This window comes from Lithobates pipiens, unplaced genomic scaffold (assembly GCF_037356315.1).
Source record: "Lithobates pipiens isolate NorthernLeopardFrog02 unplaced genomic scaffold, aLitPip1_a1.2 Scaffold_18, whole genome shotgun sequence".
In the NCBI taxonomy this organism is placed as follows: Eukaryota; Metazoa; Chordata; class Amphibia; order Anura; family Ranidae; genus Lithobates; species Lithobates pipiens.
The window spans coordinates 99,836,696-99,851,617 of record NW_027507758.1 but is presented as its reverse complement, the minus strand read 5'-3'; positions in this window follow the sequence as shown (position 1 = coordinate 99,851,617).

The following is a 14,922-nucleotide window of genomic DNA, read 5'->3' as shown; positions in this document are numbered from 1 at the left end:
TTTAGCTGAGAAAATCTCTCCTCCCCTCCTCTAGATGAAAAAAAAATAGAAGACTCTTGGGATGTATGCCATCATTTTGGCCTGGGCCAGAAAGCAGGAAGCAACTGAAGAAATGTAAAATAAATATAAAACAAGTAAATATAATTTGAATAAAAGGTATATTTGATATCCTCAGCTCCATATCCCATGATGGTAGGTTAATTGGATCCTGTCTAAAAATTGGCACTAGCATATGTATGAATGTAAGTTAGGGACCTTAGGTTGTAAGCTCCTTGAGGGCAGGGACTGATGTGAATGTACAATATATATGTAAAAGTGCTGCGTAAATTAACGGCGCTATGTAAGTACCCAAAAAAAAAAAAAAAAATATATATATATATATATATATATATATATATATATATATATATATATTGTAATATTTGGGGGTTATTTTAGCTTAAAGGTAGAGCTTACCAGTGAGCTGAGTCCACGCCAGATATGCAGTTTTAAGGGCTTGTAGCCCCACTTTTATTAAAGAAAGAAAAGTCCGATAACAAAATAGTTGCCCACACAGGGGTTTCAGCTTTCCACAGCAATAATGTACGTAGAACCAAAAATACCAAGCCACCTGGCTCTCTTTAGCAGCACTGCTGCTCAGACTTCTGCTGCAGCCCTCTTGGCTCTTTAACAGAGTTCCTGTACACCCAGTACCTCAGCACTCTTTACTAGCTTCTTTTTCAGCCCACAAGCTTGGACCCTCTGTCTGCTCTGACAGACCGACCTGTGCAGACATGCACACTTCTTCCTTACTCGCCTGGACTCCTCGGGAGGGTGGAGCCCAGAACCATGGTGTTGGCTTTGTTTTAAGCCCAAGACCCACCTGTGCAATCATCCAGCCAGACTGCTGGCTGGTCCCAAAACCCGGTCCCAGGATTGGAGATTCCGTACTACCACATATCCCCCCCCTTTGTTTCGGAACACCCAAGTTACTTTTGGCACCTCTGTGCCAGATACCATTTACAGAAGTACCCTCCTGTGCAACCTCGCTTCTCCTAACGGAGAACTCCACCCAATGCCTCCTTTGGTGTCTCCCTCTAAGCCTTACTGTCACTCTGCTATGAGCTTTGATGCGACCTTCCCAACTTTTCTTCCGAGTGCATTTCCACAAGCACTTCCTCTCCTGAAATCTTAATGGGTTCCCGTTGGTCTTCCTACCAACCCTTCTGCCTCCACGCTTCAGGTTCCCAGGTTTCCCCAAAACTCTCTCAGCAGTACTGTTCCGAGACTGTAGGGGGCCTATTTCTATAGTGTTTAGAACGGAAACCCACCTCTTATTTCTGGTACCTGACTCAGCAGTCACTAATTGATTATCAGGTTTACCTGTACCTTTGGACACCACATTATCATGTACCATTAACACATTATTTGGTTCATCATTGACAGACATATTCAAACCAACATTAGACCTCTCAATGTTGCACATGTCACCAATGCCTTTTTTTTCAACATTTGCTAGGGTAGAGTCCACAGAGGGCACACATACTGGAGGGACGCCATCACCCACAGGAACCTCACAGGAACCTCACAGGACGCCACCTCCCCTGGGTTCACCCACTCTGCAGGCAGCTGTCCTACCACTTGACCCGTTCTGATGCCATCTGTATTTTTATCCACTGGAACAGGCAAGCTCTCGTCTGATTCACATACAATTTTTACCACGCTCCTTGTCCATTCCCCTGTCCCAGGGACCTTATTAGGTTTGTCACCTAAACCAACCATTGGACTGGGGATCCCAGTCTCTTTAACCACCTTTGTTTGAGCCCTAGTCAGGATCTCTGTTGCTTTCAGGTCCACACATGGCCCTTCCACCTCATGTGGTTTTTCTACTGGTGCAGTATACACGCCCTTCACCAACTGACCAGCACCACACTGGACCATAGCAGCAGAAATGCTTCCCATCTGGCTGTTAGGAGGTGTAACCACAGGCAATTTAGGCTTATTTTCAACTTCTCCAACGTCTGTCTCAAATATTTCTTCTGGATCTAATCTAGCAGCATACGTAGCGGCAACTTTTAACAAAAGTAGCAAATTTAGGAATAAACCATTCCTGTCCTGTTTTGCTTTTCTCTGTACAGCCTGCCATACAGTGCTCCACCTAGTGGTACTCCGCAATACCAGACCATAAGACTGTGGAGGAGACACACTAGTATAGATTGGCTGTACATCCCAAAGTTCAAGCATCTCTTTTAATGCTTCGGTTATAAACCAGGCCCTTGACTCCAGACCTAAGTCCTTCCTGGGGATTTTCATGACACTGGGGATGCAGAGAGACTCACTTGCTGAGACTTGAAAAGTTGCGACGGTTAACGGAACCTTCTCGCAGCTGGAGGTAAACACGGCCTGGTGCTCCACCAGAGCGCTGCCAGGTGCTGGACTCATACCCAACTTCTCAGGCTCAGCATCAGTGAACTGCTCCAGAACATTACTAGTGACAACGTCACGTTGACACTCCATGCCAACCTCAGTTTTGTGGATCACGGACAATGTCTCTGCTGTGCCCTTATTTGGTTCATCCTGCTCACCAGGGTTAACCCCTGCAGCAGCCATCGCGCCCTCAGGTACAAGCTGTTCTGCAGCCCCTCCTGCTGGCCCAGCAGAAACCGTGTCCACCTTATTTTTGTGCATAAAAGCCTTATTTATCAGGGAGATAAGATTTTTGCTCCAACTATCCCAATCTGTTGTATGTGCGCTCCCTTCTGCGGTACTCCTCAGCACCGATCCTTCTGCCCAAGGAGACACATAAGAACAGACTGGCTCAGCTGCAGACTCATAACACCAGTCATTGTAAATCATGTCAGACTGTGGTAGCACAGGTTGCAATACACCATATTCACCACCTTTCTCAGCTTGCATTTCATAAGCCTCACACACCTTTGCATTTTTCACAGGTTGTGTTAATCCACCATTTACCTGCACATTTTTAGTACTAGCAGCTTGCACTAACACATTACCATAACACGGTACAGTTCCATTCTGTCCCACCAGAGTGACATCGCAGTTGTCCAGGGCAACATCTGACTCCAATACATGAAGTTCCCTGGAGATTCCTGTGGACAAATGTGCTGCCTTACCACCAGTTGCTACAGGCAACGGCCCATTTTTGATAACCCCAGGTTCTTTCAGAGCAAAAGTTTTCCCAACAGCATTAAACTTTTCATTAACAGTAACACTTATAGCATTTTTCACATTTGTAGGCTGTCCTAGCCCATGGTCAACTTGAGCCTGATAGTCATTAGACACAACACTTTTAGACATCAACACAGGTTCTATTTGGATTTTAACCCTTGCATTCCCACTATATAGGGAAAAGTCATTCTCAAGTGCACATTCAGTGGCCCCACTAACTGGGGTCACTCTCACATCGTCATGGACAGTCTCGTAACCAGTCCTTTTATACATGAAATCAGCAGTTCCAGCCATCATTTCATTAAAGACAGTCTTACCCACCGCAGTAGTTGGTGTCACCATCTTCATTTGAGTACGTCGTCTTATGCACCAGTCCTCTGCTGCACTTTTACTGGCCAACTCCTCCTGGTGGCCATGGGATGAAACTACAGCAGGCATCTCCCACCGTTTAGCACCCCCTGCAGGCACAACAGGAAACTTCTTGTTGCTAGGGGTGACTGCAAACATATTTTCACCGGAATCTGGGCCTACAGACAAAACTTTCTCAGCAACATTATCTCCAGCCGTATTCCACAACCTAGGGCAAGAAAACATGCCATGCCCCAGCTGGCCACATTCCAGGCATGGTGCTGGACGATTTTTTTTCAAAGCGATTCTCTCCTGGTGATTCCCAGCTGGCCGGAATGCACAGGCCTCTTTGTGGGGACGCTGAACCAAACCTCTACTGCAGCTCCTTTCAGGCATAAATTTCACTCCGGTTGCCATGGGAGACCGCACTCTCCCAGCAGAACTTTGCTGGCTCTCTCCAACATGAAAAATTGGCTCCTCCTTAAGCTGCTTTCCACGATCCTTATTAGACATAGCCCATGGTACAGAGACAGCCTGACTGGCTTCCTCTGCGTTGCTATGGGCAACCACTCTCATCCTCAGCCTTTGATCAGCCTCTCTCCTTGCATATCGCATGGGCTTCTCTCTGCTGGATCCCATCTCATGCTGTGATACATCTTTCACAATAGCTGTTGTTTTAACTGCAGCAGCTTTGCCAGGGGCAACAACAGCCCTCTTCCAGTTATGGACATCCAGCGGCTTTCCCCTTGCACTGAGGGTTGGCTTCCTTTCCTCTGTAGCTTGGTTCAGTGCTGCTAAATGCCGCTTGCACCAATCCACTGCAGATTCAAATGCTGGTGGACTCTCCATAACAGCAGTCACCTGTGCACTCATTGCACCCGTGTTGCTAGGGACAACCCCAGCCCTTTTTCTCCTTGATACACTCTGATCAGGTATGTATGGGGCTCGTTCGGGCGGTAACAACCCTTCCAACCACAGAGCTCTGTCTCTCATTTCAGCAAACCTTGCTTCTTTTAAGAGCTTTGACTGCCCCATACTTAGAGACTCCAGAACAACTTTAAACAGTCCAGGAAAATGAAAGTGTCTCTTTTAAAGCAAGTTGCTTTTCTCTTCATGCAAGCTTTCCTCCCCTGCACATTGCACACACTGATTGTGCTGTCTCATGCACACAAACACAGTTCATAGCAAGAAAAAAAAATTTGACTTTTCATTCACAGGTACACCACCTGCAACACGCAATGCCTTTTGCCTGGCAGCACTTCCACACACAGCCAATAGTTCCTGACTTGAACTTACTGTAGGGCAAGGACCCGGATTCCACCGTCTTCTGCCCGCATTCTCCACCACTTGTAATATTTGGGGGTTATTTTAGCTTAAAGGTAGAGCTTACCAGTGAGCTGAGTCCACACCAGATATGCCGTTTTAAGGGCTTGTAGCCCCACTTTTATTAAAGAAAGAAAAGTCCGATAACAAAATAGTTGCCCACACAGGGGTTTCAGCTTTCCACAGCAATAATGTACGTAGAACCAAAAATACCAAGCCACCTGGCTCTCTTTAGCAGCACTGCTGCTCAGACTTCTGCTGCAGCCCTCTTGGCTCTTTAACAGAGTTCCTGTACACCCAGTACCTCAGCACTCTTTACTAGCTTCTTTTTCAGCCCACAAGCTTGGACCCTCTGTCTGCTCTGACAGACCGACCTGTGCAGACATGCACACTTCTTCCTTACTCGCCTGGACTCCTCGGGAGGGTGGAGCCCAGAACCATGGTGTTGGCTTTGTTTTAAGCCCAAGACCCACCTGTGCAATCATCCAGCCAGACTGCTGGCTGGTCCCAAAACCCGGTCCCAGGATTGGAGATTCCGTACTACCACAATATATATATATATATATATATATATATATATATATATATATATATATATATATATATATATATATACTATTGGTTGCAGTGGGGGTTATTTGCTAAAACTGGAGAGTGTAAAATCTGGTGCAACTCTGCATAGAAACCAATCAGCTTCCGAGTTTTAATGCCAAAGCTTAATAGAACAAACTGAAGTTAGAAGCTGACCAGATTCTGAGTGCTCCAGTTTTCGTAAATCTACCCCATTGCTAGAATTAGTATTTAATCTAACTAGAAAGGTGTATGGGGTAGCTGTCACTATTCATACTTCTATCTGAATCTAATATTTTTTTAATGTTATTTCTCTGAGGGTAAAAGGATTAGCACCTTAAAAGTCCCATGTACCCTTATTTGTTGAGAATAATGTGTAAAAATAATTTACCAACTGACCTTCCTATCTATTTACTAATGCTAGCAGCATAAGGTTTGATGCTGATTGAGAGAGTTTAGTTCCTCTGTAATACATTTCATTGTGAATTCAGGTTTGGAAGATAGTATATTACTTAAGACTGAACTCAGGGAAAGTAATATATACACATGAAGTTGTGTTCCCACCATGCTGCAAGGAATAAATACTCATTTATTTCTAGTGTACAAAGAAAAGATACTTTTACTTTCCTAATCTTTCAATTCTCCTGCAGCCAAACTCTCATCCTCGATGCTCCAAATTGTGGATGGTCCTTCAGCATTCCTATGTACAATATTACGGTATTTATTATTAATATTATTATACAGGATTTATATAGCGTCAACAGTTTGCACAGCGATTAACAAAATAAAGGCAGACATTACAGTTACATTACAATTTGGTACAAAAGGAATCAGAGGGCCTTGCTCATTAGAGCTTACAATCTAAAAAGGAAGGGTCAATTGATACAAAAGGTAATAGCTGTGGGGGATGAGCTGATGAAGAAAGTAAAACAGTGTTAGTTAGAAGCAGGATAGGCTTCTTTAAAGAGAAGGGTTTCAGAGATCGTCTAAAGATGGATAGATTAGGGGACAGTCAGACAGATTGGGTTGGGAGTTCCAAAGGATGGGAGAAGCTCTGGAGAAATCCTGGAGGCGAGCATGGGAGGAGGTGACAACGGAGCTAGAAAGAAGGAGGACTTGGGATGACCGAAGAGAGCGGCTTGGTTGGTATTTTGGGACTAGGTTAGCGATGTAGCTGGGGGCAGAGATATGGATGGCTTTGTAAATTATTGTTAGTACTCTGAATTTTATTCATTGGGTGAATGGAAGCCAGTGGAGGGATTGGCAGAGAGGAGGACACTAAATGGTTGGTAAGGTGGATGAGACTTGCAACGGCATAGTCTATGTAAAGGTAATCCAATGAGGAGGGAGTTGCAGTAGTTGAGGCGAGAGATAACCAGGGAGTCAATTAGAAGCTTGGTGGTGTCATTTGTTAAAAAGGGGCGTATTCTGGAAATGTTGCGGAGGCTAAGGCGGCATGATTTGGACAGGGATTGTAGGTGGGCCTGAAAGCACAGTTCAGAGTCTAAGGTTACCTGGCATGTGGGGGGTGGACTGATAGATGTGCCATTGATCTTGGCACTGCATTGTACTTGATAACATCATATTGCCTTTGACTTCCGGATCACTTTAGACAGGTCTTATACCATGGAAGAAGTCTGTGGGAACAAGGGATTAGGTAAGTAGAAGTCCTTTTTATTGGTGTTTTATGCATAAACAAGCATTTAACCCTATCTGTGCAGTGGGAGACCCAATGCAAGTGTATTTTTTTAATTTTATTTTTTTTCCAGATTTCAACTTTAAAAGCAGATGTCTCTTGTAGATCCATCACTGGATTCAAAGCAATGATAGCTCTTAGAGAAAGCCAGATGCAATTAACAGCAATTTGGAATCTCCCAACTGTTCTTTTTATAACCGGATTTGTTAGTCCAAAGAACTGTTTAGATGAAAACTATCAGGTACAAAGAGTTTGTTTTAAAGATTTTTTATTTTTTTTGCTAAAGTTATCCAAAGTTCACAGCATATTTAAAAGGTGATTTAAAAGAAAAAAAAAGGAGATTGCATTTCCTTTTCCGAGGATTTTGCCAACAAAGTGTCTGTTAAAGATGAGTCGATGTGTTCACTACAAATCACAGTGACGTCTAGCTAGCCTTGCTCTGCAAATAATTTTAAATAGGATGATCTTAAAGAGGAAGTTAATCTAATGGGAAAGCAAGATACTGTTTTAAAAGTGAAGAGCCGCTGAATTCTCTAAATACAACCAATGAACTCTTTTACCTAATTTCTTTGTCCTGGGAGAAAAGCTAATGTGTAATCCAGGATTGGGTACCTTGAAGATATATTGTATATGTCTCTATTCCTTCCTCGTGCTGATAGACAGCACAGTTTACACAAAACTAAACAAAGCATTGTCCTATTGCATCACAGAAGTGGAGATTTCTGTTTTTATTATATTTCAGAATCACATATTATGAGTATCGCCTCTGGTCTAAATCATTATAAATATTGTATAACGTACCATCATCCAGAATTTGTAGTTTTTTTAAGAGAAAAAGGGTCGAATGGAAGTATCGGGTAGTCGCTCACACCAACCCCATATGTAGTTCCATTCAGCCCTATAATAGATTTGGACTATACCGGTACTTGGTAATAGAAAAACATCAGTAGAATTTAAAATCGATATAATATTTAATCAAAATATAAAACAAGACAATAATGAAATATCACTTGAAGAAGTACAATGATATGCACATCACAGTTGAGGTATTCCTGACGGGTTCTCCATAGGGAACATTCAACCGTAGAGGATGCACAATAATTTTCCTCGACTAGTTTCGCGGGAAAAGGCCCGCTCTTCAGGAGGATATCTATACAAAAGTATCACAATCATTAAATAATACACACATGTAAAACTATAAGCAATACAATTATCATGATGTTATTGATTTTACATACACAAATTCCCCATATGCAAAAAAGGAGATCCGCTCACCCCACTTCAAGGAACAGGTTGCAGGCAAGGAGATCCACAAAGTCCCCCCACGGTGAACATGGGGGATTGGTAAGCGCCGGCTTCTGGATAAATAATATTATAATTGTTTATCAATTAGGTAGAAGTATATCTTGGATTAAGGAAGGGAAGAAAGACAGGGAAGGGAAGGAGAGAAAGGGGGAGAAGAAAGGAAGGACCTCGTGATGGGTGAAACCGTGATTTTAGGGGAGGGGGGGGGGGGGCGAGAGAGAAGGAAGGGGGGGGGTGGGGGAAAAGGGGAGAGAGAGGGGGGGGGGGGAAGAAGAGGGGAAGGGGGGAGGGGAAAGGAGAGGGAAGAAAAAAAAAAGGGGGGGGGGGAAAGGGGAAGGGAAAAGGAAAACGGGGGGGGGGGGAAGGGAAGGGGGGAAAGGGGGGGGGGGAGAGGGAAGGAAGGGAGGGGAGAAGAAGTGAAGGTGGAATAGGTTGAAGTGGCTACATATAATTCCAAAGGTATAAGATCAAAAAGTGATTTGAACCATAATATCTCATATAAATATATGTGTAAAATTTCAAACGTGAGTAATCAAATGTATCCATGTGGATTGAGTAATGTGAAGAGAAAAATAGAGAGGAACCCTTCACCCAAGTAAGAATCCTTAATTCCAAAGGGGGTTAAAATAAAACGAGTCGGCTTACCAAAAAGCCAATCAAGAGATCGTGGTAAAAACAAGACACCAAAATGGTTAAACAGGCTTGCAAGGATATTGTACCATTCGCTGAGTATCAGATACCAGGTCCACTGTTAGATAGCTTAATGGCCATCAGTACTGCAAAAGGGATATAAAACATTTAAAAATAAAGAAGGTAAGAAGACCGCAGGCATTACCAAGCCAATGCGTCAAAGAAAGAATTTAAACAAATTCGTAAATGAGTAAATAGCATCATATATAGTGGTTACCTGTCAGCGGGGACAATATTCCTAATGCAGCCCTGATGGAGTCCGTGCGCACCTGTCCATTCGGCGGTCAATTCGACCGTTAAATAGACTCCCCAACACACACGGCGTCTGGCGTCCGCCGGAAGTCGGCGCCGTCCGACGTCATGTGGCGCGCCTCTCCGCACCGCGCAGGCGTACTAATCAGTCGCTACTGCGCAGGTGCGTCCGTTCGGCGGTCTGATAGAACGCCCGAACGGATTACCTAGCAATCACCACGTCGGACGTACGCCAAGTCCCGGCGGCGTCCGAACGTCATGTGGTCTGTTGCCCCACACTGCGCAGGTGCAGTACTAGACTGTTACTGCGCCAGTGTGCAAGGGAAACAACCCCAATGGATCATTGATCCAAAGGTTGACCCCCTTTTCCTTTTCCCTTCCCCTTTCCCCCCCCCCCTTTTTTTTTTTCTTCCCTCTCCTTTCCCCTCCCCCCTTCCCCTCTTCTTCTCCCCCCCCCTCTCTCTCCCCTTTCCCCCCCCCTTCCTTCTCTCGCCCCCCCCCCCTAAAATCACGGTTTCACCCATCACGAGGTCCTTCCTTTCTTCTCCCCCTTTCTCTCCTTCCCTTCCCTGTCTTTCTTCCCTTCCTTAATCCAAGATATACTTCTACCTAATTGATAAACAATTATAATATTATTTATCCAGAGCCGGCGCTTACCAATCCCCCATGTTCACCGTGGGGGGACTTTGTGGATCTCCTTGCCTGCAACCTGTTCCTTGAAGTGGGGTGAGCGGATCTCCTTTTTTGCATATGGGGAATTTGTGTATGTAAAATCAATAACATCATGATAATTGTATTGCTTATAGTTTTACATGTGTGTATTATTTAATGATTGTGATACTTTTGTATAGATATCCTCCTGAAGAAGCGGGCCTTTTCCCGCGAAACTAGTCGAGGAAAATTATTGTGCATCCTCTACGGTTGAATGTTCCCTATGGAGAACCCGTCAGGAATACCTCAACTGTGATGTGCATATCATTGTACTTCTTCAAGTGATATTTCATTATTGTCTTGTTTTATATTTTGATTAAATATTATATCGATTTTAAATTCTACTGATGTTTTTCTATTACCAAGTACCGGTATAGTCCAATCTATTATAGGGCTGAATGGAACTACATATGGGGTTGGTGTGAGCGACTACCCGATACTTCCATTCGACCCTTTTTCTCTTAAAAAAATATTTCAGAATCAGGTTAGCAGGCTGAGAGCTGGGGAATTTTGTATTTTGTATTGGGCACATAGTGAATTAACTTTCAATTGAGAACCTGCCTAGCTAGAAGAAATTGATTGAACTGCAGTCTTTTTTTTAATTTTTTTTATTCTTATTTATTTTTGTTTTGCTTATTTGGTACATAGTTACATAGTAGGTGAGGTTGAAAAAAGATACAAGTCCATCAAGTCCAACCTATGTGTGTGATTTTATGTCAGTATTACATTGTATATCCCTGTATGTTGCGGTCGTTCAGGTGCTTATCTAATAGTTTCTTGAAACTATCGCCCCCCCCCGCTGAGACCACCCCCTGTGGAAGGGAATTCCACATCCTTTCCGCTCTTATGCCCCATACACACGGTCAGAAATTCCGACTGAAAAAGTCTGATCTGATTATGTTGTGGGAAAATCCGATCATGGGTGGGCTCTATCTGACTTTTTCAGTCGGAATTTCCGACGGAAAAAGTTTGAGAGCTGGATCTAAAATTTTCCAACAACAAAATCCGATCAGACTTTTTCCGATCATGTGTAGAGAATTCCGACACACAAAGTGCCACACATGCTCAGAAAAAATTTGGAGACAAAAGCTACTATTGGCTACTGGCCTCTACGTAGTCCCGACATATGTTTTATACGTCACCTCGTTCCGAATGATCGAATTTTCCGACAACTTTGTGCAACTGTGTGTATGCAACACAAGTTTCGGCTAAAATCTGTCGGAAAAATTCAGACGGATTTTGTGGTCGGAATGTAGTACTGTGTGTATGGGGCAGTAAAGAACCCTCTATGTAGTTTAAGGTTAAACCTCTTTTCTTCTAATTTTAATGAGTGGCCACGAGTCTTGTTAAACTCCCTTCTGCAAAAAAGTTTTATCCCTATTGTGGGACTTTGTATTTGTAAATTGAAATCATATCCCTTCTCAAGCTTCTCTTCTCCAGAGAGAATAAGTTCAGTGCTCGCAACCTTTTCTCATAACTCATATCCTCCAGACCCTTTATTAGCTTTGTTGCCCTTCTTTGTATTCGCTCCATTTCCAGTACATCCTTCCTGAGGACTGGTGCCCAGAACTGGATGGCATACTCCAGGTGCAGCCAGACCAGAGTATTGTAGAGCGGGAGAATTATAATTTTGTCTCTGTAGTTAATCCCCTTTTTAATGCATGCCAATATTCTGTTTGCTTTGTTAGGAGCAGCTTGGCATTGCATTTCATTGCTGAGCCTATCATCTACTAGGACCCCCAGGTCCTTTTTCATCCTAGATTCCCCCAGAGGTTCTCCTCCCAGTGTATAGATTGCATTCATATTTTTGCCACCCAAATGCATTATTTTACATTTTTCTACATTGAACCTCATTTGACATGTAGTTGCCCACCCCATGCATTAGAGAGTCTCAAAAGCCTTGTGGGAGCTCAAGTCTCTTATGTATTGTTGAACTTTATAAGATATGTTGTACTCTCCACAACTTTCCAGAAATGTTTGCTCTTATTTGAGCCATTGCTGCACTTGCCTCAATGCTAGTATTCACATAGATAGTGGGAGTGGGACTGAACCACTCAGAGGTACCTAGACATAAACTGTAGTCGTCACGTATACGTGTAAATGTATGCTGAGACCTCTCATTTTGTTACAAATTAAAATCAGGTTTTGCATCTTTCACTTTGCACTTAGGGGCGTCTCACATTGTGCACCTACCTAGCTTGTTTAACTGCTTCTGGGCTGCCCACCATAAATATACTGTGGCAGGGAAGCCCAGCTGTGTAAAATCACGTACCTGTATGTGATTTCGTGCACGCGGTGTAGGGGGCCAGTGCACGCCGCTAGAGACCCACTCCTGCTGTGATTGGCTAATCAGTGGGTCCGGCGGCCACGATGGCTGCCTCAACCCGCCGATTGTTCTGTGGAGAGACGGATCAACGATGGGCCTATGTAAACAAGGCAAACCGCTGATCTGTCAGGGAGAAAAATAGAGATTTTTGTGTTGCAGCTAAGCTGAAACATGATCTCTCTTTTCCTCCAGTCTGTCCATCCCCCATAGAGTTAGAAAGCACCTCCTAGGCACACAATCCCTTCATTGTCCCTGATGTTAACCTCTTCCCTGCCAGTGTCATTTATACAGTGACAGTGCATTTTTTTAGCACTAGTATTGGTGTCGCAGTCCCACTAAAATTCGCTGATCACCGCCATTACTAGTAGAAACAATAAAAAAATAAAAAGTCTCTAAATCTATCCCATAGTTTTTGGACACTATCACTTTTGTGCAAACCAATAAATATATTGGGATTTTTTTTACCAAAAATATGTAGCAGAATACAGAAAAAAATAATAATTGAGAATTGAACTTGTGTGGATTAAACTGCCATCATCCTAAATAGCATTACAGAAAACATGCGACAATTGCATTGGGGGATGCCCCCTTGAATTTTTTCTATGGCAGAATAAAGGATGTATGTAGGTCAAATACTTAAAGCGGAGGTCCACCCTAAAGTGGACCTTCCGCTCATTGGAACCCTCCCCCCCTCCGGCACCACAATTGGCACCTTTCAGGGAGGAGGGGGGTGCAGGTACCTGTACAGTACAGGTATCTGCATCCACTTCCGGCCTAGATTCTGCAGAATACGCCCCTTTCCGCAGAATCTACGCCCCTTTCCAAAGGTCCCCCGCTGCCTGCTGGGAAACACACGGATCCCAGAGACAGCGGGGACCATCCTTATTGTGCAGCGAGACTCGCGCATGCGCAGTAGGGAACCGGGAAATGACGCTGAAAGGCTCCTTTTCCTGATTCCCATACCCAAGATGGTGGCGGCAGCACCCGAGAGGCGATCGAGGGATCGGCTTCGGGTGCCGACATCGCGGGCGCGCTGGGCGGGTAAGTGTCATTATTTTAAAAGTCAGCAGCTGCAGTATTTGTAGCTGCTGGCTTTTTAAAAAAAAAACGGCGGACTCCCGCTTTAATTAAAAGGCATAACAATGCCAACTTTATTAATGTACAAAAAATTAAAACAGTAACACACAAATATCAAACAGTCATAAATGATAGTGATACATCAATGAATAAACATATATAAGATTTCATGGATTAACCCAAGCCTGCAATTCCAAAGTGCCATCCAAAACAATAGATCAGCAGATTGGATATTCAACCATAAACCCAACATGTTTCGGAAATTATTGTATTGTTGTACATTTTCCTTCTTCAGGGATGGTTTATTATAGAGAAAGGTTGGGATATTATTTTCTTATCTGTAATGTGAATATGAAGAAATGTATAATGGTGGAGGCATTTGGATATATAAAACAACATCGAAAAAACGTACAATCCATTGTAAAGCAATTTTCACCCCAAAACTACACATATCAGACTCATTGGAAACAGTAAAAACAATAATGCATAAGAAACAGTACTTTTGTCAGTTGTCAGTCAAATCAACGCAGTACAATATCGCCAAAAAAATGGCCTGGTCAGGAAGTGAGTAAAACCTTCTCCTATCTCACCCCCTCTCCCTCTCACTCCTCTCTCTCTCTCTCACCCCCTCTCCCTCTCACTCCTCTCTCTCTCTCACCCCCCTCCCTCTCTCTCACTCCCTCGGTCTCTCACCCCCTTGCTCTCTCTCTCACCCCCTCGCTCTCCCTCACTCCTATGTCTCTCTCACTCCCCTCTCTCTCTCACCCCCTCGCTCTCCCTCACTCCTATGTCTCTCTCACTCCCCTCTCTCTCTCACCCCCTCGCTCTCCCTCACTCCTATGTCAGGAAGGAGCTGAGTGGGAGCCAAATGGCTGCACAAGCCAGTTTTAACCACTGGGTATATTTACTATACTAGGTAACCAGTGGGCCCTAACTACACCCAGTTTATGCCACAGCGCACTTTTTTCTCTGGCATTAGGGCCCAAGTTATGATCTTGCACACTAGCCCACTGCATTCAAAAAATGCTCCTGTTCAAATGGCAAGGATAAATAGCAGCATAACAGTCAAAGCTCACTAAGGGGTGACAAGCGTTTATAACTCATTAGCAGCAACACAACAGCAACAGGATCACTAGAGAATAAAAAAGCACTTACCTGTTTCTCCAATATTGCTTCCTCACTGATATCAAAATTGCCCAACTTTTTAATATCAACACTATAAGAACAGGTGCTTTCCTTGTCCACTCTGGCAATTCTTTCAATTGTGAGATGCTACCAGCTACTAGTGTGTCATAAGCCTTAGAAAACAGAAACACACAGGTAAGTCCACGGGAATTTGCCTGTTGATTTATTACCAAATTTTCTTCTTCATAAAATCACGACATAAAGTATTTCTTCCTGGGATTCTGGCCATCAGTTACAAATGTTTATAGACTTGCTCAGCCACAAAGTCCCC